Source organism: Ranitomeya imitator, chromosome 2 (genome assembly GCF_032444005.1).
Source record: "Ranitomeya imitator isolate aRanImi1 chromosome 2, aRanImi1.pri, whole genome shotgun sequence".
Classification (NCBI taxonomy): domain Eukaryota; kingdom Metazoa; phylum Chordata; class Amphibia; order Anura; family Dendrobatidae; genus Ranitomeya; species Ranitomeya imitator.
In genome coordinates this window covers 588,593,360-588,619,505 of record NC_091283.1, presented here as the reverse complement: position 1 = coordinate 588,619,505, position 26,146 = coordinate 588,593,360, and the positions used below count along the sequence as shown (strand labels likewise).

The 26,146-nt window shown below is 48.9% G+C and overlaps 1 protein-coding gene across 3 annotated transcripts in view; it reads left to right on the top strand.

Moving 5' to 3' along the window:
- The window catches only part of AAR2 (AAR2 splicing factor), a 70,786-nt gene that overhangs the window by 6,408 nt on the left and 38,232 nt on the right, over positions 1–26,146 (top strand). The window contains exon 1 of one of the 3 annotated variants that reach the window (XM_069752306.1): positions 10,701–11,014. The exons of 1 other annotated variant lie outside the window; for it this stretch is intronic. The gene's annotated coding sequence lies outside the window, so the exon portion shown is untranslated. Of the gene's footprint in view, positions 1–10,700; positions 11,028–26,146 lie in introns of those variants that run through there. One more of the 3 variants, XM_069752307.1, reaches the window with a different exon arrangement.

Here is a 26,146-nt window from a genome sequence, read left to right as displayed (position 1 = left end):
CCACAGTATCCACACCAGGACAGTCCGAAGACTCAACCTGCCCTGAAGAGAAACGAGGGTGGAACCCAGAATTGCAGAAAAACGGCAAAACCAAAGTAGCCGAGCTGGCCCGATTATTAAGGGCGAACTCAGCCAACGGCAAAAAGGACACCCAATCATCCTGATCAGCAGAAACAAAACATCTCAGATATGTTTCCAAGGTCTGATTGGTTCGTTCGGTTTGGCCATTTGTCTGAGGATGGAAAGCCGAGGAAAAAGACAAATCAATGCCCATCCTAGCACAAAAGGATCGCCAAAACCTTGAAACAAACTGGGAACCTCTGTCAGAAACGATGTTCTCTGGAATGCCATGTAAATGAACCACATGCTGGAAAAACAACGGCACCAAATCAGAGGAGGAAGGCAATTTAGACAAGGGCACCAAATGGACCATCTTAGAGAAGCGATCACACACCACCCAAATGACCGACATTCTTTGAGAGACGGGGAGATCCGAAATAAAATCCATAGAGATATGTGTCCAAGGCCTCTTCGGGACCGGCAAGGGCAAAAGCAACCCACTGGCACGAGAACAGCAGGGCTTAGCCCGAGCACAAATCCCACAGGACTGCACAAAAGAACGCACATCCCGCGACAGAGACGGCCACCAAAAGGATCTAGCCACCAAATCTCTAGTACCAAAGATTCCAGGATGACCAGCCAACACCGAACAATGAACCTCAGAGATAACTTTATTCATCCACCTATCAGGGACAAACAGCTTCTCCGCTGGGCAACGGTCAGGTCTATTAGCCTGAAATTTTTGCAGCACCCGTCCGCAAATGAGGGGAGATGGCAGACAAAATTACCCCGTCTTTGAGAATACCCGCCGGCTCAGACAAACCCGGAGAATCGGGCACAAAACTCCTAGACAGGGCATCCGCCTTCACATTTTTAGAGCCCGGAAGGTACGAAACCACAAAGTCAAAACGGGAGAAAAACAGCGACCAACGAGCCTGTCTAGGATTCAACCGTTTGGCAGACTTGAGATAAGTCAAGTTTTTGTGATCAGTCAAGACCACCACGCGATGCTTAGCTCCTTCAAGCCAATGACGCCACTCCTCGAATGCCCACTTCATGGCTAGCAACTCTCGATTGCCAACATCATAATTTCGCTCAGCAGGCGAAAATTTCCTGGAAAAGAAGGCGCATGGTTTCATCACCGAGCAATCAGAACTTCTCTGCGACAAAACAGCCCCTGCTCCAATTTCGGAAGCATCAACCTCGACCTGGAACGGAAGCGAAACATCTGGTTGGCACAACACAGGGGCAGAAGAAAAACGACGCTTCAACTCCTGAAAAGCTTCCACAGCAGCAGAAGACCAATTGACCACATCAGCACCCTTCTTGGTTAAATCAGTCAACGGTTTAGCAATGCTAGAAAAATTAGCGATGAAGCGACGATAAAAATTAGCAAAGCCCAAGAACTTCTGCAGACTCTTCAGAGATGTTGGCTGAGTCCAATCATAAATGGCCTGAACTTTAACAGGGTCCATCTCGATAGTAGAAGGAGAAAAAATGAACCCCAAAAATGAAATCTTCTGAACACCAAAGAGACACTTTGACCCCTTCACAAACAAAGAATTAGCACGCAGGACCTGAAACACCATTCTGACCTGCTTCACATGAGACTCCCAATCATCCGAGAAGACCAAAATATCATCCAAGTATACAATCAGGAATTTATCCAGGTACTCTCGGAAGATGTCATGCATAAAGGACTGAAACACTGATGGAGCATTAGAAAGTCCGAATGGCATAACCAGGTACTCAAAATGGCCTTCGGGCGTATTAAATGCTGTTTTCCATTCATCGCCCCGTTTGATACGCACAAGATTATACGCACCACGAAGATCTATCTTGGGGAACCAACTAGCCCCCTTAATCCGAGCAAACAAATCAGACAGCAGCGGCAAGGGGTACTGAAATTTGACCGTAATTTTATTTAGAAGGCGGTAATCAATACAAGGTCTCAGCGAACCATCCTTCTTGGCCACAAAAAAGAACCCTGCTCCCAATGGCGACTGTTAAATATTAATTATTCTTATTTTTATTCTGTACCGAGCACATGGTTTCTTGCTGACATTATCCAAAGCTATTTCTGTGTATGTAGCTCAGAGTATAAGTTAACGCCATATACAGAAGACACATGATCAGTGTTGAGCATATATAAACGTCTCTTAGGAGGGGGTGGGGGGCTTTTGTCACGTGGGACGGTCACCTCCCTTCCTTCACCATCATTCTCCATGGACATGGGACAAGACACGAGGAACAACAGCTGTTAGCTACTCCATGCCATGATGACTTCAGACTTTCACACAGACAGATGACTTCTACCATTCAGGACCCTGGAAAGATGAGTAACAGGAGAAGCGCTGATATTTACACATGGACACTCTGTTTGTAATTGTTTCATCTACCTTTTATGTTTTTGCTGCGATGGTGGATAACTCAATAAACCACTATACTTTCGTCAGAATATCATGACATTTTTCTTTTAAGAATAACGCACCTGGTTAAGTCTAGATTAGATATTTTTGCGCAATAACGATTTTTAACAGCGACGATGACGGGCGAATATGACCCTTCTCCAAAGACTCCTTCACGTAACTCCGCATAGCGGTGTGCTCAGGTACAGATAAATTAAACAGTCGACCCTTAGGAAACTTACTACCAGGAATCAAATCGATAGCACAATCACAATCCCTATGCGGAGGTAGGGCATTGGACTTGGGCTCATCGAATACATCCCGGTAATCAGACAAGAACTCTGGGACCTCAGAAGGGGTGGATGATGAGATGGACAGAGATGGAACATCACCATGTACCCCCTGCAACCCCAGCTGGACACAGACATTGATTTTCAATCTAATATTGGGTTATGGACTTGTAGCCATGGCAACCCCAACACGACCACATCATGCAGATTATGCAACACCAGAAAGCGAATATCCTCCTGGTGCGCAGGAGCCATGCACATGGTCAGCTGGGTCCAATACTGAGGCTTATTCTTGGCCAAAGGCGTAGCATCAATTCCTCTCAATGGAATAGGACACTGCAAGGGCTCCAAGACAAACCCACAGCGCCTAGCAAACTCCAAGTCCATCAAATTCAGGGCAGCGCCTGAATCCACAAATGCCATGACAGAATAGGAAGACAAAGAGCAGATCAAAGTAACGGACAAAAGAAATTTCGACTGTACCGTACCAATGGCGGCAGACCTAGCGAACCGCTTAGTGCGCTTAGGACAATCGGAGATAGCATGAGTGGAATCACCACAGTAGAAACACAGCCCATTCTGACGTCTGTGTTCTTGCCTTTCAGCTCTGGTCAAAGTCCTATCGCACTGCATAGGCTCAGGTTCATGCTCAGATAATACCGCCAAATGGTGCACAGATTTACGCTCGCGCAGGCGTCGACCGATCTGAATGGCCAAAGACATAGACTCATTCAGACCAGCAGGCATAGGAAATCCCACCATGACATCCTTAAGGGCTTCAGAGAGACCGTTTCTGAAAATAGCTGCCAGCGCACATTCATTCCATTGAGTGAGCACGGACCACTTTCTAAACTTCTGACAATAAATCTCTATCTCATCCTGACCCTGACACAGAGCCAGCAAATTTTTCTCTGCCTGATCCACTGAATTAGGTTCGTCGTACAGCAATCCGAGCGCCAGAAAAAACGCATCAATATTACATAATGCAGGATCTCCTGGCGCAAGGGAAAATGCCCAGTCTTGAGGGTCGCCACGTAATAAAGAAATAATGATCTTAACTTGTTGTACTGGGTCACCAGAGGAGCGGGGTTTCAAAGCCAGAAATAGTTTACAATTATTTTTAAAATTCAAAAACTTTGCTCTATCTCCAGAAAATAACTCAGGAATAGGAATCTTAGGTTCTAACATAGGATTCTGAACCACTAAATCTTGAATATTCTGTACATTTATAGCGAGATTATCCATCAAAGAGAACAGACCTTGAATGTCCATGTCCACACCTGTGTTCTGAACCACCCTGATGTAAAGGGGAAAAGAAAGACAGAACACAGTGCAAAGAAAAAAAAATGGTCTCAGAACTTCTCTTTTCCCTCTATTGAGAAGCATTAGTACTTTGGGCCTCCAGTACTGTTATGAACAGGTAATTCAGAACCACAATGGACATTGAAGTTCAGAGCACACAAAGTGACCTGACAATTACCAAAAACAAAGGACGAGCTCTGAGACGTGGGAACTCTGCTGACCGCAATCCCTAATCCTAACACACCACACTAGAGGTAGCCGTGGATTGCGCCTAACGCTCCCTATGCAACTCGGCACAGCCTGAGAAACTAACTAGCCCTGAAGATAGAAAAATAAGCCTACCTTGCCTCAGAGAAATTCCCCAAAGGAAAAGGCAGCCCCCCACATATAATGACTGTGAGTAAGATGAAAATACAAACACAGAGATGAAATAGATTTAGCAAAGTGAGGCCCGACTTACTGAATAGACCGAGGATAGGAAAGATAGCTTTGCGGTCAACACAAAAACCTACAAACAACCACGCAGAGGGGCAAAAAGACCCTCCGCACCGACTAACGGTACGGAGGTGCTCCCTCTGCGTCTCAGAGCTTCCAGCAAGCAAGAAAAACCAATAAAGCTAGCTGGACAGAAAAAATAGCAAGCAAAAATAACACAAGCAAAACTTAGCTTATGCAGGATAGACAGGCCACAGGAACGATCCAGGAGGAAGCAAGACCAATACCAGAACATTGACTGGAGGCCAGGATCAAAGCACCAGGTGGAGTTAAATAGAGCAGCACCTAACGACTTAACCTCATCACCTGAGGAAGGAAACTCAGAAGCCGCAGTACCACTCTCATCCACCAAAGGAAGCTCATAGACAGAACCAGCCGAAGTACCACTCTCGACCACAGGAGGGAGCTTGGCCACAGAATTCACAACTGGGGCAATAGCTATCCACATATCACAATGTATAACATAATGGTATAGACACGATCAATAAATAGCCAAATCAGGGTAAAAAGTACCTGAAAAAATTACCAGTAGATACCATAATGTAGTAATAGGCATATATTAAGCAGCACAAATATATAGAAATCTCAATTAGCCTAGTAGAATCAGCGTAAGTCCACGTAAGTCCATAGACATAAAGTGACATAGTGCAAAATGTAGCAAGTTACAGCAAGTGCTGTGTCTAGGGATAACGCTATAACACCAATAGGCTGTTCAATAAAGATAGTACACTTTCATAGATTACCTATACAAGTGTGTGGAAGCCAGACCCCAGCCTGCCGCCTCAACGCGCGTTTCGCCGATCTTCTTCAGGAGGCGTGGCGTGTACTCACGCAGGCGCAGCGGGTGGCAATCAGGAGGCACGTTCCTTTAAAAGTTCACAGGGTTTATTGCTTCGTCTTGCCGCCTTCTGGACTCGGGTGTCATCATCCAGACCTGGGGTTGGGGCACTCATCCTGCCCTGGATGGCGGTTGCCAGAGGCTGCATCTGCTGCCGTTGCTCCTGCTGGCTCTGTTGTATCTGCTGCAACGACAGCCTTTTGGTCTCTTGCTGCTGTGACTGCGACTGGACCAAGTGTTTCAGCAGCTCCTCCATTTTTTCCGGCAATGCTTGCTGGCTTGCTAAAGACTTGACCCAGGACATGCAGTAACAGTCTTACGTCTCTGCTGGGAACGCTGCCCGCACGTCTAGCACCAATTGCAGGTGCAGCGGGTGGCAATCAGGAGGCACTTTCCTTTAAACGTTCACAGGGTTTATTGCTTCACAAACCAAAATAGAAAAACAAACAGCCTTTACCTCAGGCAAAAGAAGGTCTAAGAGACCAGTGCTTCAGGCTCAGGCCTGGAGCTTCAACACACACTGGAGGCTTCCACCTCCCCACATACAGGTCCTGTGTTAAGCAGTAGCCTACATTATATAGCTATAACCACACCCAGGAACCCATCACATAATTAGTCACGTGGTCGTGACATCACTGCAGGTCCTCAAACACATATAGAGGTAAGGCAATGCCCCTACCCAGGGGTGAGATATATGGGTAGCCAGACCCTCCCATCTCTCACAGCTACCGACAACCCCGACCCAAGTATACCAAACAATCCCTTAGTGCTTATGTGCATTAAAGAAAACACTCTGGGTTACATCACAAAGACAAGCCATCTCTGTGACACATACCACCTGTCAACTATACGACCCTTAGTCACGCTACAATATATTATATATATATCTGTTGCAAAAAAGACAATTTTTATAAAACATTAAAGGGCCACTGTCACCCCCCTCCAGCCGTTATAAACTAAAAGAGCCACCTTGTGCAGCAGTAATGCTGCATTCTAACAAGGTGGCTCTTTTAGTTTTGTGTTCAGGTATTACTAAAATAAAGCGCTTTGAAACTTTGCAAAAATACCTGTCTTTGTCCATGGAGGCGGGTCTGAAGCCTCCTCTGTGAAGCGCCCAACTGCCGTCACTCATCTCTTCTGGGGCGATGGTCGCCGCCCACCGCGTGCTGTTTTCTTCTGAAATCCGGCGCCTGCGCTGTGCGTGCCTGCCTGGGGCAGGCGCAGTGTTCATTGGCAGTCATCGCTCAGATGCCGTGTTCCTGACTGCGACTGTGTGGGCAGTGCGGCCGCCCTGTTACTGAATCCCCGCCCCACACTGTGTTATGCATTATGCACAGGCCGGGGCTGGGATTCTTGGGCAGATTTCTGCACAGACCAACGCTGGAAGGCGGGGAACCTGGGGGAGCGTCTGACAAGCGCAGTGCGCATGCCCAGGAATCCCAGCCCCGCACTGTGCATAATGCATAACACAAAGCGCTTTATTTTAGTAATACCTGAACACAAAACTAAAAGAGCCACCTTGTTAGAATGCAGCATCACTGCTGCACAAGGTGGCTCTTTTAGTTTATAACGGCTGGACCTGTAGAAGCGCATAAGCGCGAAACGGCCGTCGTCCCCTTCTTTCCTCCCGCACCCTGAACTTCTACCAGCCGCCTCTCCATTTCATGTTTGTCCACTCGTTCTTCTGAATAAAGGACACTATTGTTCAGCAACATCGGGGTGAGTGCCACTTTCATTTTTTCTTCATGTGGATTGTTATCAAATACCTTGTGGTTGAGCACCACCCATAAACCGCTGCTTTGGTTTTGTGCCGCATTTGTCCTAAATAGAATCCCACGCCTAGGAGTGAATTGCCTGTCTTTAAGCCGCCTTAGTGCCTTCCTACTTTCAGCATTTTCTTGGTTTAAATACTCCTACCTACTTTTTACTGACTTAAGCACTTCTTTTTGGTTTTCTAACCTCATTGAGCTTTGAACTTCATAGCCAGGTGTATGCAATCATGAGAAAAGCTACTTAAAGTGGCCACTTGCAAGTTGTACTCCTGTTTGAATCTCCTCTGAAGAGTGGCATTATGGGCTCCTCAAAACAACTGTCTAGTGATCTGAAAACAAAGATTATTCACAGAGGCGTAGCTAGAGCTTTTGCCGCCCGGGGCTGTTCCCGAGTTTGGCGCCCCCCCCCCCCCCCCCGCTCAATACACACAAAGGTTACCAAAAATGGTTTTCCTGTTTTGTAGAACTTAAACTGGGCCTAATGGTGTCACCCCCACATGCCAAACCTGTGACTTAATACCACCACATCATGACCAGGCCACATAGTGACCGAATAATACTACATACAAGGGACAAATACCACAACACCATTTCCAGACCACATATTACCACCACATAGTGACTGAATACTACAATACTGATCAGTAATAAAAAAAAAAAAACCACAATACTATCACCATAAGTGCCAGTATTCACAGGAGATCTGTACTTAGTATGCAGTGTCTGTGTAGAGGTAATACAGAGATCGCTGGTGGTATTATACACAGGACCTCTATATAGTATACAGTGTATAGTCTCAGTGTATAGGTAACACTGACTCACCAGTGACGTCTCTAGGTGACGTCCTTCATCTTTCATCCAGCACAGACCGCCATCATTCCTTCCAGCCAGGACTCGTTTCTGCAGGAAATAACGCAGTTATCTCGAGCTCCGCTTGCAGAACACATTACTTAATTTTTCACAACTTCTACATTACACCACATGAAGAAAAAAAGGTGATATAGTGTCACTCTGCACAGTAACAGGACCGCCCCCCCATTTAAAACAGTATACTCAAAAAATAAAATAAATACATCACTGCAGTAAAAATATCCCTTAATTATCCCCTATGGTAACACTATTCCCCACCCTGGCCCCGTTTATCTCATTCCTGGCTCCAGCCATATGTTCTCGCATCCTGCCCTCATGAGTATCCATTCTACCCCATATGATCTCCCCATCCTGCCCCACCAGCCTCCATCGTATCCGTCCTGCCCCATGATCCAATCCTGCCCCGTGTCTCCAATCATGCCCCGTATCTACATTCTGCCCATGCCTCAAGTCCTGCCCCCAGTGTGTCCAGCATATTACCCCCATGTTGTCCAGCAATCTGCCCCAGTGTCCAGCATTGCCCCAGTGTGTCCAGAAGTCTGCCCCAGGGTCTCCAGCATTGCCTCAATGTGTCCAGAAATCTGCCCCAGGGTCTCCAGTATTGCCCCAGTGTGTCCAGCAATCTGCCAAAGGTCTCCTGTTTTGCCCCAGTGTGTCCAGCATTCTGCCCCATGGTCTCCAGTATTGCCCCGGTGTGTCCAGCAATCTGCCCCATGGTCTGCTGTATTGCCCCAGTGTGTCCAGCATTCTGCCCCATGGTCTCCAGTATTGCCCCGGTGTGTCCAGCAATCTGCCCCATGGTCTCCAGTATTGCCCCGGTGTGTCCAGCAATCTGCCCCATGGTCTCCAGTATTGCCCCAGTATGTCCAGAAGTCTGCCCCAGGGTCTCCAGCATTGCCTCAATGTGTCCTGAAATCTGCCCCATGGTCTCCAGTATTCAGTGTGTCCAGCAATCTGCCCCATAATCTCCTGTATTGCCCCAGTGTGTCCAGCATTCTGCCCCATGGTCTCCAGTATTGCCCCAGTGTGTCCAGCATTCTGCCCCATGGTCTCCAGTATTGCCCCAGTGTGTCCAGTAATCTGCCCCATAGTCTCCTGTATTGCCCCAGTGTGTCCAGCAATCTGCCCCATGGTCTCCTGTATTGCCCCAGTGTGTCCAGCATTCTGCCCCATGGTCTCCTGTATTGCCCCAGTGTGTCCAGCAATCTGCCCCATGGTCTCCAGTATTGCCCCAGTGTGTCCAGAAATCTGCCCCATGGTCTCCAGTATTGCCCCAGTGTGTCCAGCAATCTGCCCCATAGTCTCCTGTATTGCCCCAGTGTGTCCAGCAATCTGCCCCATGGTCTCCTGTATTGCCCCAGTGTGTCCAGCATTCTGCCCCATGGTCTCCAGTATTGCCCCGGTGTGTCCAGCAATCTGCCCCATGGTCTCCAGCATTGCCCCCAGACAGTCAGACATAAAGAAAAAAAAAAAAAAGTAAAATCCTCACCTCTCCCGTTCCTAGCGCAGGTCCAGTGCAGCCAGTCAGCGTCTCTCCGGCTCTGCAACGCTCAGGACAGAGAGGCTGAGCGGCGCGCACAGTAGTGACGTCATCGCGCCCTCTGCTCTGAGACGTCGCAGAGTCAGAGGACGCTGAAGCCGCAGGAACCAGGAGAGGTATTAGAGCGGGGGGCGGGGCCCGGGGATGGGGGGAGCTGGCCCTGGTCGTGGCGGCGGACGGCGCCGCCCGAAGATTTAAAGGGGCGTCTTTTTTTTTTCTTCTTCTCCTGCAGCGCCGGCCGTCCCCCGCATTGTGCCGCCCGGGGCGGACCGCCCCCCCCGCACCCCCCTTCTTACGCCACTGATTATTCAACATAGTTGTTCAGGGGAAGGATACAAAAAGCTGTCTCAGAGATTTAACCTGTCAATTTCCACTGTGAGGAACATAGTAAGGAAATGGAAGAACACAGGTACAGTTCTTGTTAAGGCCAGAAGTGGCAGGCCAAGAAAAACATCGGAAAGGCAAAGAAGGATGGTGAGATCAGTCAAGGACAATCCTCAGACCACCTCCAGAGAGATGCAGTTCATTCTCTGTCCTCCATAGTACACGCCTGTGCAAGGCAAGATTGCCTTGTGCAGGCATGTACTACGGACGACAGAGAATGAACTTCAATCCAATATTGCAGCCAGCGGGTAAGGAAAGGGTGAATCAAACACCCGAAAACCCTGCCCCTATGGCTAAAAATTGTTCCCTCCAAATTCAAGTGACAGAGTCCCTTTAACAATATCTATAACGCTGTATGTATGTAACCCCTTTTTCACATGTACAGCACCATGGAATTAATGGTGCTATATAAATAAATAATAATACATGTCTGTTGCAAAATTATCTAAAGCTGGCTGAAATAACCTGGTGTCTATATATGGCTAGTATGCCTGTGCCAATACACTGTGGGGGCCTATAGCAGCAATGATTACCTCATGTTCTAACCTGCACTGGGACTATGGCAGCACCGCCATCCATCAGGACTGTGTATAACAAAGTACATGGGCAGCACATTGTAAGGGGCCTGCAGGTTCTCCATCTCTTATAAGCGCCCCCTCACCCTAATAACGAGGGAGTTACCTCAGGAGGAGGATAGTTTCACCACTGACATAATTGCATGCCGGAAAACAGCTGCGCGTTGGTCAGTTTCAGGCTTCACACTATGGAGCTTGCGCAACGCAGATGTTCCCATATCAGAGACATATCTACTTAACAAGTGCTTTCTCATACAGTAAGCAGATGCAGCCATACTGCGGCGGGGGCCGGCTGCTACTACCGGCAGGCTCAGCTGACTATAAAGCGCGGGAAACAGGGAAACGTCCTCCGTCCTGAGCACTGATGCTCTGACATGATGGCAGAAAGGAAATATGCAAGGAACTAATATCCCAGCGCTCGTTTCCTGGGGGAGATAGTTGCGGTGTGCACCGCCACCAACTTCCGTTTCCGGCTCGCAGGTGAGCGGTGTGTGTAAGTAAAGTTACCGTTCAGCTGTGTGCGCTATAAAGCGCTGGTGTCTGCGGAGTATAGCGGAGCAGGGGGTTAATAGGGGCTACCCTAATTATATTAGGTCTGTATTAAGGGGAAATGGCGGTCAGACATCAGTAGCCGCGGACACCACCAAATCTATACGGTTGAGCCTAGATTGTATGGGCTCCTTCCAGGTCCTGACTGCAGCCCATACACTCTAGCCGGCTCAGTACTGAAGATGCTAAACTGTATGGGCTCCTTCCAGGTCCTGACTGCAGCCCATACAGTGTAGCTGGCTCACTACTGAAGATGCTAGAGTGTATGGGCTGCAGTCAGGTATATATTCTTGAAGATAGCAGACTTTATGGGCTGCTGCCTGGCCCTGACTGCAGCCTATACATGACACTAGAATGTATGTGCTCCTTCAAGGTATAAATTATTAAAACCAGCAGAATATATGGGCTCCTGCCAGGTCCTGACTGCAGCCCATACAGTCTAGTCAGCTCACTGGTGAAGACACTAGACTGTACGGGCTCCTGTCAGGTATATATTATTGTAGATACAGACTGTACGGGCTCCTGTCAGGTCTATAGTATGGTAGATACAGACTGTACGGGCTCCTGTCAGGTATATATTATTGTAGATACAGACTGTACGGGCTCCTGTCAGGTATATATTATTGTAGATACAGACTGTACGGGCTCCTGTCAGGTATATATTATTGTAGATACAGACTGTACGGGCTCCTGTCAGGTATATATTATTGTAGATACAGACTGTACGGGCTCCTGTCAGGTATATATTATTGTAGATATAGTAACATAGTAACATAGTTAGTAAGGCCGAAAAAAGACATTTGTCCATCCAGTTCAGCCTATATTCCATCATAATAAATCCCCAGATCTACGTCCTTCTACAGAACCTAATAATTGTATGTTACAATATTGTTCTGCTCCAGGAAGACATCCAGGCCTCTCTTGAACCCCTCGACTGAGTTCGCCATCACCACCTCCTCAGGCAAGCAATTCCAGATTCTCTCTGCCCTAACAGTAAAGAATCCTCTTCTATGTTGGTCGAAAAACCTTCTCTCCTCCAGACGCAAAGAATGCCCCCTTGTGCCCGTCACCTTCCTTGGTATAAACAGATCCTCAGCGAGATATTTGTATTGTCCCCTTATATACTTATACATGGTTATTAGATCGCCCCTCAGTCGTCTTTTTTCTAGACTAAATAATCCTAATTTCGCTAATCTATCTGGGTATTGTAGTTCTCCCATCCCCGTATAGACTGTACGGGCTCCTGTCAGGTATATATTATTGTAGATACAGACTGTACGGGCTCCTGTCAGGTATATATTATTGTAGATACAGACTGTACGGGCTCCTGTCAGGTATATATTATTGTAGATATAGACTGTACGGGCTCCTGTCAGGTATATATTATTGTAGATACAGACTGTATGGGCTCCTGTCAGGTATATATTATTGATGATATCAGAATGTATGGGCCCCTGTCAGGTATATATTATTATTGATATCAGAATGTATGGGCTCCTGTCAAGTATATATTAGTGATATCAGAATGTATGGGCCCCTGTCAGGTATATATTAGTGATGATATCAGAATGTATGGGCCCCTGTCAGGTATATATTAGTGATGATATCAGAATGTATGGGCCCCTGTCAGGTATATATTAGTGATGATATCAGAATGTATGGGCCCCTGTCAGGTATATATTACTGATGATATCAGAATGTATGGGCCCCTGTCAGGTATATATTAGTGATGATATCAGAATGTATGGGCCCCTGTCAGGTATATATTATTGATGATATCAGAATGTATGGGCCCCTATCAGGTATATATTAATGATGATATCAGAATGTATGGGCCACTGTCAGGTATATATTACTGATGATATCAGAATGTATGGGCCCCTGTCAGGTATATATTACTGATGATATCAGAATGTATGGGCCCCTGTCAGGTATATATTACTGATATCAGAATGTACGGGCCCCTGTCAGGTGTATATTAGTGATGATATCAGAATGTATGGGCCCCTGTCAGGTATATATTACTGATGTGAAGACACAAAAGAGAATAGTAAAACCAAAAACACTCAGTTTGAAAAAATGTTGCAGTAATCCGCAAGTGCTAGTAAAAGATGTAAAAAACAGGGTATTTGGTTGATACGTTTTTTGCAAAAAATGTATACTAAGCTGCTCTACCAATCTTCACGGTATACCCTTATCAGAGCAGTCCTAACTAATGTATGCAATCCCTATCTGATGTATTTAAAAACCTGATCATCTGTATATAACCTGTGTGAACAGGGTTCAGAGAGGAAAAATCCATGTGTGCATACAGGGTAGAACAGCTTTTGTGCAGATAGCCCAAGAGGAGTGGTGGAACTCCCCAGTCTTGTTGACACAAGAGAACAATTATGGAAACAGGAACACATGGGCTACTTGCACAGTGAACAAGTCTGTATGATCATGTTCACACACCACCAAGAAACCTGAAGACACAAAAGAGAATAGTAAAACCAAAAACACTCAGTTTGAAAAAATGTTGCAGTAATCCGCAAGTTTCTTGGTGGTGTGTGAACATGATCATACAGACTTGTTCACTGTGCAAGTAGCCCATGTGTTCCTGTTTCCATAATTGTTCTCTTGTGTCTACAAGACTGGGGAGTTCCACCACTCCTCTTGGGCTATCTGCACAAAAGCTGTTCTACCCTGTATGCACACATGGATTTTTCCTCTCTGAACCCTGTTCACACAGGTTATATACAGATGATCAGGTATTTAAATACATCAGATAGGGATTGCATACATTAGTTAGGACTGCTCTGATAAGGGTATACCGTGAAGATTGGTAGAGCAGCTTAGTATACATTTTTTGCAAAAAATGATCAACCAAATACCCTGTTTTTTACATCTTTTACTAGCACTTGCGGATTATTGCAACATTTTTTCAAACTGAGTGTTTTTGGTTTTACTATTCTCTTTTGTGTCTTCAGGTTTCTTGGTGGTGTGTGAACATGATCATACAGACTTGTTCACTGTGCAAGTGGCCCATGTGTTCCTGTTTCCATATATTACTGATGATATCAGAATGTATGGGCCCCTGTCAGGTATATATTACTGATGATATCGGAATGTATGGGCCCCTGTCAGGTATATATGCTGCGATTGTTCTCGTATGCCGATTCGGCATGAAAAAATAATCACAGATGTTATCTGCCCCATAGATTAACACTGGTCCGAGTGCCATGCAATGTTTTCTCACATAGCGCTCGTCCGTATTCTACGCTAGTGTGACCCCGGCCTTAAACTTATGAAGAGACACAGACCACCTGCAGCTAAGCCTTCATCAATATTTAAATTACATGTTTTTCATCATCCAAAAAATGCTATTTTTTACCTAGTTCCATAGGTTTCTTAAAGGGAACCTGTCACCAGGTTTTCCCCATATATAGTACCACCAGAACCTATATGCCCTTATACACACCCTTCTACAGTGCTGTACCGTACATACCGTATATACTCGAGTATAAGCCGAGATTTTCAGCCCACTTTTTTGGGCTGAAAGTGACCCTCTCAGCTTATACTCAAGTCATTGTCGGCGGGGGAGCGGCGGCTGTCACATGCTCACCTGCTCCCGGCGCGGTCCCTGCATGTCCCATGGTCTCCGGGCAGCTCTTCCTTTGTTCAACGGTCACGTGGAACCGCTCATTAATGAATATGGATGCATATTCATTACTTTAATGAGCTGTTCGTGACAGCTGAACATAGGAAGACGCTGCCGACTCCCGGAGACCATCTGACAGTGAGAAGCTGCCAGGGACCGCGTCGGGAGCAGGTGAGTATGACGGGGGAGGTGAGCATTGCGCGATATTCACCTCTCCCCTTTCCACCGCTGCGGGCCGCTCTGTCCTCTGGCTGTGCCTGTTTAGGTCAGAGGGCACGATGACGTAGTTAGTGTGCGCGCCGCCCTCTGCCTGAACAGTCAGTGCAGAGGATGGAAGACAGAGCAGCGCGCAGCAGTGGAAAGTGCCGGGGGCCTGAGCGAAGAGAGGCGAGTATGTGTTTTTTGTTTTTTTTTATTTTATTCGCAGCAACAGCAAATGGGGCATAATGTGTGGAGCATCTCATGGGGCATAATCTATGGAGTAAAATCTATGGAGCATCTTATGGTGCCATCAACCTTTATGCAGCATTGTATGGGGCAAAAGTTTCTATGAAGCATCTTATGGGGCCATTATTAAAGGGAACCTGTCACCTGAATTTGGCGGGACTGGTTTTGGGTCATATGGGCGGAGTTTTCGGGTGTTTGATTCACCCTTTCCTTACCAGCTGGCTGCATGCTGGCTGCAATATTGGATTGAAGTTCATTCTATGTCCTCCATAGTACACGCCTGCACAAGGCAAGATTGCTTTGCGCAGGCGTGTACTATGGAGGACAGAGAATGAACTTCAATCCAATATTGCAGCCAGCATGCAGCCAGCGGGTAAGGAAAGGGTGAATCAAACACCCGAAAACTCCGCCCATATGACCCAAAACCAGTCCCGCCAAATTCAGGTGACAGAGTCCCTTTAACATTTGTGCAGCATTATATGGGGCATATTTTAATATGGAGCATCTTATGGGGCCATCATAAACTTTATGGAGCATTTTATGGGGCTCCTCATTCAATATGGATATTCAAAAACACTTAACCTACTGATGTCTCAATTAATTTTACTTTTATTGGTATCTATTTTTATTTTTGACATTTACCAGTAGCTGCAGCATTTTCCACCCTAAGGCTTATACTCGAGTCATTAAAGGGAACCTGTCACCCCGTTTTTTGAGATTGAGCTATAAATACTGTTAAATAGGGCCTGCGCTGTGTGTTCCTATAGTGTATGTAGTGTACCCCGATTCCCCATGTATGCTGAGAAATAACTTACCAAAGTCGCCGTTTTCGCCTGTCAATCAGGCTGGTCAGGTCGGGAGGGCGTGGTGACATCGGTGGTTCTTCCTCAGCTTTACGTTGGTGGCGTAGTGGCGTAGTGGTGAACAAGCAGCGCGCGATCTGCGCTGTAATCCCTTGCATCGGTGGGGGCGGCCATCTTCCTGGGGCCGCGCGTGCGCAGATCGAGTGCTCTGCTGCACGGGGCTTCAGGAAAATGGCCGCGGGATGCCGCGCGTGCGCATTAGAGATCGCGGCGGCCATTTTCCCAAAGCCGAGATGCAAACTCGATCTGCGCACGCGCGGCCCCAGGAAGATGGCCGCCCCCACCGACGAAAGGGATGACAGCGCAGATCGCGCGCTGTGTCTTCACCACTACGCCACCAACGTAAAGCTGAGGAAGAACCAGCGATGTCACCACGCCCTCCCGACCTGACCAGCCTGATTGACAGGCGAAAACGGCGACTTTGGTAAGTTATTTCTCAGCATACATAGGGAATCGGGGTACACTACATACACTATAGGAACACACAGCGCAGGCCCTATTTAACAGTATTTATAGCTCAATCTCAAAAAACGGGGTGACAGGTTCCCTTTAAGTTTTCCCATTTTTTTGTGGCAAAATTAGGGGGTGGAAGGGGTGGTCTTTTTCTACTCGAGTATATACGGTATGTCCCTAAGCCAATGTGCATAATGTAAATAACTTCTTATACTCACCTACGGGGCGGTCCGGTGTTATGTTTGGCGCTGGTCTTCATCCGGCACAGTCCTTCCCGTGGATGATGTGTTCTACATCATCCACACAACCTCCCTCATCACGCTTCTGTGCAGGAACACTTCTCGGCCGAGCACAAAGCAAAGTACTGCAATGGGCAGAAAGAAGTGCGATGCACAGGAGCACAATGGAAGACACCGTGTGGATGACATAGGACGCGTCATCGACTCAAAGAAAGAAGGATGGTGATAGAAGAGGAGAAGGCCCCGGATTAAGACTAGCAAAGCCCATTGTATGGGGCTAGGCAAGTCTTAAGGGCATACAGATAGTGGCTGTGCTTTATAAAATGCTGTATATAAGGGTATACAGGCAGTGGGCCTACTATATATACACAGCATTCTAGAATGCTGTATATAAAGGCATATAGATAGTGGTCGTACTTTATGTGGGGGGGGCAGAAACAATGATTGAATACCCTGTAGTAAGTGAACGGCTACAGTGCAAGAAAATAAAGGGTACTTAGTTAACACTTTTTTGGGGGCCTGAGAAAGGAGTCAGAAAAGAGCATCGGGGCGGACGCGCTACTGTGAATGTCAGTGTCTATATCTAGCACGGCATAATTTTCATAACCAGCAGAGGGAAAGCTGACAGCTGATGTTAATATTCTGGAAAGGAGCCAATAACCATAAAGGTTCCCAGGCTATTAATATCAGCTCACAGCTGTTTGCTTAGCCTTTACTGGCTATTTTACAGTGGGACACAAAATATTGACATGGAGTTCCCCTATAAAAGCTGTAGGCTGATATTAATAGTCTGTGAAGAGGCCATGGATATTGGCAGCCCCAGAGGCTAAAAACCATCAGCTCTCAGCCATCCCAGAAATGGCGCATCTTATAGATCTGCCAATTCTGGTACTTAGCCTCGCTCTTCTCACTTGCCCTGTAGCAGTGGGGCTCAGATTTGTGGGGTTGATGTCACCATTTTATTGTCAAGTAACATCAAGCCCACAGGTTAGTAATGGAGAGGCATCTATCAGACACCTCTCCATTAGTAAGCTGGCCTACTGTCACCTTACAATACAAAGGTGACATTAACCCCTTATTACCCGATATGCCACCGCTACAGGGCAATGAGAACAGAGGCTGAGTGCCAGAATTGGCGCATCTTACAGATGCACCTTTTCTGGGGTGGCAATAACCATGGTCCCTCTCTAGGCTATAATATCTGTCCTCAGTCACTGACTTTCCCTCTGTGGCACAGAAAATTGTGTGGGAGCCCACGCCAGTTTTTTCAGTGAGAACATTTTTATTAAATACATACAGGTCCCAAATTTTACACACGCACACATACTACTAACCGTATTAGTCACTGACCTATCTAAATCTAACCGTTCTGCAATGGTTTACTGTATGTAAACCATGTCTCCTATCCTGCAATGATTTGACAGAAGCCGACAAATTAACTATTTGTAAATATTGTAAGCTGTCAGTGTGATTTTACTGTACACTGCACCTGAATTGCAAGCCTTTAAAAGGACACCGTTGCGTATTTCTCGCTAGTCACACTGATGGCCCGTGTGGTATGAGTTTTTCTTGCATAAACAGACTTTCATTGGGGATTCTCGGCTGATATACGGTGCAAATCGCAGCATAGTGCAATTTCACTCGCACATATAATACGGCCGTGAAAAAAAAGAAAAAAAGTGATGGGAGCTGCCCAACAGATTAACATTGGTCCGAGTGCTATGCAATTTTTTTTTTTCTCGCATAGCACTCGTCCGTATTCCTCTCTAGTGTGACTCCGGCCTTAAAGGGAAAATCATTCAAAATTTGAAAATTTCTATTTTTTAAAATTTCTGATATTTTTACAAAATAAAGCAAAACATATTAAGCCAAGTTTATCATTAGCCCAAGTTTACCATTATCATAAAGTCTAATATGTCAGGAAAAAAAACAACCTCAAAATCAATGGAATATGTTGAAGCATTCCAGAGTTATTACTACATAAAGTGACACTGGTCAGATTTTAAAAAATTGGCCCCATCACTGAGGGGTTAAATGCTTGTACAAGTGAACATTGTTTCAAAAGTGGTTTACCTGTCTAAGACTGGTTTCACACCAGTTTGGCAGCCTTCTTCCTCCGTTAAGCCCCACCCACTGCTACACCTCTTCTTTCAGCTCCGCCTACGTCTGCATGCATCCCCTATCTTTAACATTGGGTACACAGGCACGTGTCGTTTTGACGATGCGCTGAACTGCGTCGAACGCAACATGTTGCATTTTGTTGCGGTCGGCGCAGCGTTAAAACAACGCATGCAGAGGCATCCGCTTGGCCTGCGTACCCAATGTTAAAGATAGGGTATGCAGGACGCATGCAGATGCGGAACTGAAGGAAGAGGTGCGGCATTGGGCGGGGCTTAATGGAGGAAGAAGGCTGCCAATCGCAGCCCTGCCGAATGCTGGTGTGAAACCAGCCCAAGGCTGTTATTATAGCACCTTACGTTTTACGCTAGGTTCACATTGCGTTAGTGCAATCCGTTAAGCGCATAGCGCTAGCGGATTGCGCTAACGCAATGTTTCTAGAGGGTCGGCGTTCACCCTCCCCGCTAGCGCAGATCCCCGATCTGCGGTAGCGAGGAACGGGCCTTGGACGCACCTCGGACGCTGCAAGCAGCGTTCGAGGTTCGTCACAAAAGAACGGCACATCGCTAGCGCATGCCGAAAATGGCATGCGCTAGTGATGCTCTTCAGCTAAAAGTAACATTGCTGTCAATGGGTGCGCTAACGGACCCGTTGCACGGCGTTAATTTCGACATTTTCGCCGTGCAACGCAGTCCGTTAGCGTTAACCCATTAACGCAATGTGAACCTACCTGTACACAGATACATCATGGGCTTGTCCTGCCCTACGCATGAAATGAAAGACAAATACAATGTGGAGACTTAATCAGAGCAATGTTTTATTTACATTCAGAACTGGTTTAAGAGGTAAACAATTACCATTTCTCACAGAAATCTCAGACTTTTACTTATAGAAATACTGGATAAATATCATTTTAACATTAGATATAGAAATATTTCTAATTTTATAAAACTGCCTTTTTTTGCATAGAAAAACTTTATGCCTTTCCTTGTTTGATTTTATGCCTTTGCTTTCATTTTATGCATTTCTAAAGTATTGTAAAAATGTAATATGCTGTTGGTGCATGCGGGCAGGACTGTCGGTAGGGTATGCGGCTCTGAAGCCCCCCCCCCCTCAGGCCTGCCTCCGGTGTCTGAGGTTTCGGTGTCCCGGACCAGAGATCATAATACCGGCCTTGAATTGTGAAGGACACGGCAGCCGATCCTGAGAAACATCCAAGGTGGGAATGCCCCATCATGTCGAAGAGAGTCTGCTAGATCCAGGCCTAGCAGACCAGTGCTGGTGGGTTCATGGATGCCAGGAGGGAGCTGGCCTAAAGGAAGGTCTCGTCTTTTCCTTTTTTTCGTTTTTTTTTTTTTTGGACAGAACATTTCCAAAACAACCAAATTTGAACAGATCTCTTGGGAGGCAGACTTTAGTCCTCTGTTGCAGAAGCAAAGTACTCTTAAACTGATAGGCGCAGAGTAGGACGCACTAGAAAGTTGGCATGCATGATTGTTCAGGGCGCTGGCGGTGTGGACCGGCCACCAGAGAAGGCCTAGACCAAAGCCTGGATATTTTAAGAGCAAGGTCACAGGAGCCTCTGGAAAACGTGGAGGCTGCATGAATAGGAAGGTTTCCTCAGGAGACGTCCACATTGCTCAGGGGAATACTAGGACATATTTGTCCTGTGTTTTTTTTTTTTTTTTTTTTTTTAAAGTAGCCCCCTTACTGCCTCGTAGGATATACCAGTCCTTAAGATCACAAATCCTTTTTCGCAGAGCGATGATGAAGATGGGCATGGAATAACCTGGACGCAGAGAGGCGAGAGGGTAGGGCGATTCGTGGCATGAACGGTCCTCCGGGGAACCCCAAACACTCTTGATGTGTTAGGGCCTTGCCTCGTAGACCACAGATGATATGGTAGTGACAATTCTAGGTGGGAGATTAGAGTGACAATTCCACTGTCGCCCTCAAAAGCCATATCTGGGAAGAAAAAAAAAATTAAAAAGAAAAATCGTTAATAAAAAAACCTCCCAAAACCTAAGGCCTAAACTGGGCTGGGCGGTCCAGACCCATGTCTTCCTCCTACTGACATTAAGTTAAAACGGATTAGCTTCGTGCTAGTTGGTGGTGTAGCCTCCTCTACAGGAAATACCTAAAAAAAATTTTTTGCATAGCATAAGCAGCATACACCCATTTTTTTGTGTGTACCCCAATGAAGCATTAGCTCCCCCACATCAACCAGAAGGCTACACAGCATAACCTCGCTCCCCCAGTCAGAAACCTCCACCTCACATTAACCAGCGGACGCCACAGGATAAACCCAAAGCCCACCAGACATTCCCTCCCACAAGCGTAAATCCCCATATGACGCCCCCTGCCCCCAACCATAAATCCCATCAGACACCCCCCCCAATCGGATGCCACCCCAGCTTAACCCCCCAGCATAAACCCCCATTGGACGTCCACCCCTCCTCCAAGTATTACTCCCATCGTACACCACGCCCACCCATTAATAAACCCCCACCGGACGGCCAAACCCCCACAGGACGTGGACCCCCCCATCCAGCACACACCCCCATCAGACGCGGACACCCCACCCAGCACAAACCCCCCATCGGACGTCCACCCCCGACCCAGCCTAAACTCTTATCGGACGTCCACTCCACCCAGCCTAAGCCCTCATCAGCCCCCCAAACCCAACCCATAAGCAGGTCGCCCCCAATAAAGGGGATCCCTCCGTAAGCGGCAGGTCGCCTCCCCACGTCCCACCACAGGCAGGTCGCCTCCCCACGTCCCACCACAGGCAGGTCGCCTCCCCACGTCCCACAACAGGCAGGTCGCCTCCCCACGTCCCACCACAGGCAGGTCGCCTCCCCACGTCCCACCACAGGCAGGTCACCACCACAGGGGTCCCCCAATAGCCTGCAGCAGGTCTCCCCCCACATCCCACAAGCAGAGCCCTCAAATCCCACCACAGGGGTACCCCCCAATAGACAGGTCACGCCCCCCCAAACCGAACCACAAGCATGTCACCCTCAAACCCCACCACAGGTCTCCCCCACTAAAAGGGGTCCACCCCATAAGCAGGTCACCTCCAAACCCCACCACAGGGGGCCCCCCCAACAGCCAGCAGGTGCCCCCCCAAAATCCCACCACAGGGATCCCCCCACAATAGCCAGCAGCAGCAGCAGGTCCCCCACAACAGCCCACCACAGGGTTCCCCCACAACAGCCCACCACGGGGGTCCCCCACAACAGCAGACAGCAGCGGTGCCCCCCCAAAAAAAGCCCACCACGGGGGTCCCCCACAACAGCCGGCAGCAGCGGTGCCCCCCAAAAAAAGCCCACCACTGGGGTCCCCCACAACAGCCAGCAGCAGCGGTGCCCCCCCAAAAAAGCCCACAACAGCCGGCAGCAGCGGTGCCCCCCAAAAAAGCCCACAACTGGGGTCCCCCACAACAGCCAGCAGCAGCGGTGCCCCCCAAAAAAAGCCCACCACTGGGGTCCCCCACAACAGCCGGCAGCAGCGGTGCCCCCCCAAAAAAAGCCCACAACTGGGGTCCCCCACAACAGCCGGCAGCAGCGGTGCCCCCCCAAAAAAAGCCCACCACAGGGGGTCCCCCACAACAGCCGGCAGCAGCGGTGCCCCCCCACAAAGCCCACCACAGGGGTCCCCCACAGCAGCAGCGGTGCCCCCCCACAAAGCCCACCACGGGGGTCCCCCACAACAGCCAGCAGCAGCGGTGCCCCCCCCACAAAGCCCACCACAGGGGTCCCCCACAGCAGCAGCGGTGCCCCCCCACAAAGCCCACCACGGGGGTCCCCCACAGCAGCAGCGGTGCCCCCCCACAAAGCCCACCACGGGGGTCCCCCACAGCAGCAGCGGTGCCCCCCCCCCACAAAGCCCACCACGGGGGTCCCCCACAACAGCCGGCAGCAGCGGTGCCCCCCCACAAAGCCCACCACAGGGGTCCCCCACAGCAGCAGCGGTGCCCACCCACAAAGCCCACCACGGGGGTTCCCCACAGCAGCAGCGGTGCCCCCCCACAAAGCCCACCACGGGGGTCCCCCACAACAGCCGGCAGCAGCGGTGCCCCTCACAAAGCCCACCACGGGGGTCCCCCACAGCAGCAGCGGTGCCCCCCCACAAAGCCCACCACAGGGGTCCCCCACAGCAGCAGCGGTGCCCCACCACGGGGGTCCCCCACAGCAGCAGCGGTGCCCCCCCACAAAGCCCACCACGGGGGTCCCCCACAGCAGCAGCGGTGCCCCCCCCCCACAAAGCCCACCACGGGGGTCCCCCACAACAGCCGGCAGCAGCGGTGCCCCCCCACAAAGCCCACCACAGGGGTCCCCCACAGCAGCAGCGGTGCCCACCCACAAAGCCCACCACGGGGGTTCCCCACAGCAGCAGCGGTGCCCCCCCACAAAGCCCACCACGGGGGTCCCCCACAACAGCCGGCAGCAGCGGTGCCCCTCACAAAGCCCACCACGGGGGTCCCCCACAGCAGCAGCGGTGCCCCCCCACAAAGCCCACCACAGGGGTCCCCCACAGCAGCAGCGGTGCCCCACCACGGGGGTCCCCCACAGCAGCAGCAGTACCCCCCCCACAAAGCCCACCACAGGGGTCCCCCACAGCAGTAGCGGTGCCCCCCCCCACAAAGCCCACCAAGGGGGTCCCCCACAGCAGCAGCAGTACCCCCCCCACAAAGCCCACCACGGGGGTCCCCCACAGCAGCAGCGGTGCCCCCCCCCACAAAGCCCACCACAGGGGTCCCCCACAGCAGCAGCGGTGCCCCCCCCACAATGCCCACCACGGGGGTCCCCCACAATGCCCACCATGGGGGTCCCCCACAAAGCCCACCACGGGGGTCCCCCACAAAGCCCACCACGGGGGTCCCCCACAGCAGCAGCAGTACCCCCCCCCCACAAAGCCCACCACGGGGGTCCCCCACAGCAGCAGCGGTGCCCCCCCCCCCACAAAGCCCACCACGGGGGTCCCCCACAACAGCCAGCAGCAGCGGTGCCCCCTCAAAAAGCCCACCACGGGGGTCCCCCACAACAGCCGGCAGCAGCGGTGCCCCCCAAAAAAAGCCCACCACAGGGGTCCCCCACAGCAGCAGCGGTGCCCCCCACACAGACAAGCAGGTCGCCCACCACAGGGCCTCCCCCCAATAGCGAGCAGCAAGTAGCATTTTTTCACCCTGAAACCACTAACCTCCATGTGGCGTCCACAAGCTATAATCCTGCTGCTTTGCTTTGCCGCCTTCATGATGTGACTAAAAACACGCCCCCTCCCGATAGGACACGCCCCCGGAAATGACGTCACACCTGGAAGGAGCCCATACACTCTAGCATTTACCAAATCTATACAGGGGTGACCGTAAAGCGCCGATAATGCTGCAAGTAAAATGCTGAGCAAGTGCTTGATTGCAGTCCTTATTATTCTGTGGATCCTCACCAGGTAGTAAGAGCCCCACTTTATAGGATAATAGGGTGCTGCCTGGGTCCCCAGCTGTAAGGCGGCATTCACACTGGCAGAGCTGCACCCATTAAAGGGTTATTTTCTTTCTCTTGAGCAGCACACACCTTTCTGTCTGGCAGGAAGGGCTCTTCTCCTCCTTGAGTGACAGTTCTGGTGACAGCAGAGCTGTAGTATAAGTAGAACTATAAAGCCCAGCACAAGTTTTGCTGTAACACATTCAGCCATCCATGGGTTCTTCTGGAGACTTCACTGCTAGTGCTGTATTTATAGATGGAGCTAACAGGGCACTGGAGAGTGAGAGCAGCTTGTGACTTTGTAAGATTTATACCAGTGGTGAGTCTATCTGCTGGAGAGAGGAGACTGGTATGTTTCATTTATTATGCTTCCGTTATATAGCTCTATCATATGTTAAGCATTAATCCCTCTCCTGCAGTGTAACTACTGCTTAAACTCAGCTGGGACTAAGGCAGGCACTAGTGATACAGCTCCAAGGAAATGTGCAGTAAACTACGTAAGATAAAAGCTCTCATTGCAGGAGAATGACAGAGGATAGAAAAAGCAAGTAATTTGCAAACTTGCTTGTTTTCATGCTGTTTAATGCAATTTAGTTGCTCAGGAAACTACAGGCACTGCCAGGTTGGCGCTATTTTACTGATTAAAATGATACCCAGTATGCGCATTAGCTCTCAAGCAAACTATATCACTAAATAAAAATATCAATGTAATAGGTACGATCATGCTACATGATGAATGTAATTATTAATTTTTTTTTTTTATTTCAAACGATAACATATGCAATGTGTAATATAGGGGTCAGGTCACTGAGGGAGTCATAAACCTGTGGAGAAAATCACTTTCAGCAGAAAAGAACTCTTTGAAACCTTCCACTCTCTCCTGAGCTCTAAAGTACAGACCCACCCCGTCACCAACCTAAGCGCTGACAATCTGACTACTTCTTTCCTACAAAAAATTAACAGAACTAGACCCCAACCAGAGCACATCAAAACATTCACTCCTCATCTAGGAACTGTTCCAATATTTATGGACACAACTGTTTATCACTTATCACTCTCCCATATTGACAGTTCTGTGCTGTGTATAAGGCTAGGTTCAGATTGCGTTACAGCAATCCGTTTAGCGCCCAGCGCTAGCGCAATGTTTTTCAAGGGGTCGCGTTAAACGTCCCCGCTAGCGCAGATCTGCCAGAGCGGGGAACGGACCTCGGACGCTGCAAGCAGCGTCCGAGGCGCGCCACAAAACACCGGCACATCGCTAGCGCTAGTGATGCGCGTCCCCATTGCTCTTAATGGGCGCGCTAACGGACGCGTTGTACGGCGTTAATTTCGCCGTGCAACGCTATCCGTTAGCGCGGTCCCATTAACGCAATGGGAACCTAGCCTAAATATGTGATTCTTCAGATGTTGTATTAGTCTGAGGGTATGTGCACATGTTGCGGATTTGACACTGCGGATCCGCAGCAGTTTTCCATGCATTGTACAGTACCATGTAATCGTATGGAAAACAATACGCAGTGCACATGCTGCAGAAAAAAAATACAGCATTGTTTTTTCCGCAGAATGTCAATTCTTTGTGCGGATTCCGCAGCGGTTTACACCTGCTCCTCAATAGGAATCCACATGTGTAAAGCCGCAGGTGGAATCCACACAAAAACTGCGGGTAATCCGCAGTGTGGTTTACCTGCAGAATTTGCAAAAACAGTTCGGAAAAATCCGCACACCATTCCACAACGTGTGCACATAGCCCATGCCTGATGAAGAGACCCTAGTAGTCCCGAAAGCTTGCAATTTGTTACCATCTTTTCAGTTAGCCATTG